Source organism: Myotis brandtii, unplaced genomic scaffold, assembly GCF_000412655.1.
Source record: "Myotis brandtii unplaced genomic scaffold, ASM41265v1 scaffold550, whole genome shotgun sequence".
Classification (NCBI taxonomy): Eukaryota; Metazoa; Chordata; class Mammalia; order Chiroptera; family Vespertilionidae; genus Myotis; species Myotis brandtii.
The window spans coordinates 2534098-2534822 of NW_005370043.1; positions in this window are offsets into that span (position 1 = coordinate 2534098).

Consider the following 725-nt stretch of genomic DNA (forward strand, 5'->3'; position numbering starts at 1 on the left):
CCAAACCCTGCAGAAGGTGTGACCTCAAGGACACTCCCCTCCAGTCTGTCCCTGGCTGGAAGGGAGGGTCTGGTGGGGGCCACCTTGAGCAGGAGGCCTGAGACCAGAGGTGAGACAGCTGAGCCCCATGTGTGCCCCTTGTGACTTCACTGATGGGCTCAGCACCATCTGGGACAGGCCAGTGGGAAGCCCCCATCGTGCCTTGGCTGCAAATCTGGAAAGGATGTGGTCCTAGAGGCCTCCATGCCCTGCCCCAGCCTAGCCCGGTTCCAGTTGCTGGCAGCTTGTCGCCAGGGGTGGCCCGGGTATCATCCTCACCGTAACGGCGAATTGTGCTGGTCTCCCAGGGACTGCCGCCGCCCAGCACGGGTGGTGTGGTAGAAGACACCTCTGGCTTTGGGGCTTGGAGGCCTCTCCTGTGAGCTCAGCCTGTCCCTGGCCAGGCCACTGTCCATGTCTGTTAGTTGCAGAAAAAGCAGTTCCCCAGGTGCCAGCAAGGACCGCCTTCCTTCGCTGTCACTGACCTTGAGAAGAGTGCCCGGGCGCCCGTGGAGACCCACCAGCCCGATTTACGGAGGATGGGCAGAGCTGGGGGTCTCAGTCTGCACAGACTTTATTTTGGATATTTCTGGGTGGGCAGTTTCTTTGCATGTTTCGGGAGAGGTTTATTGATTTGGGGCTTCTCGGTTGGGCCCTGGGTTTTGGTCTTATTTTAGGGGTTGTTT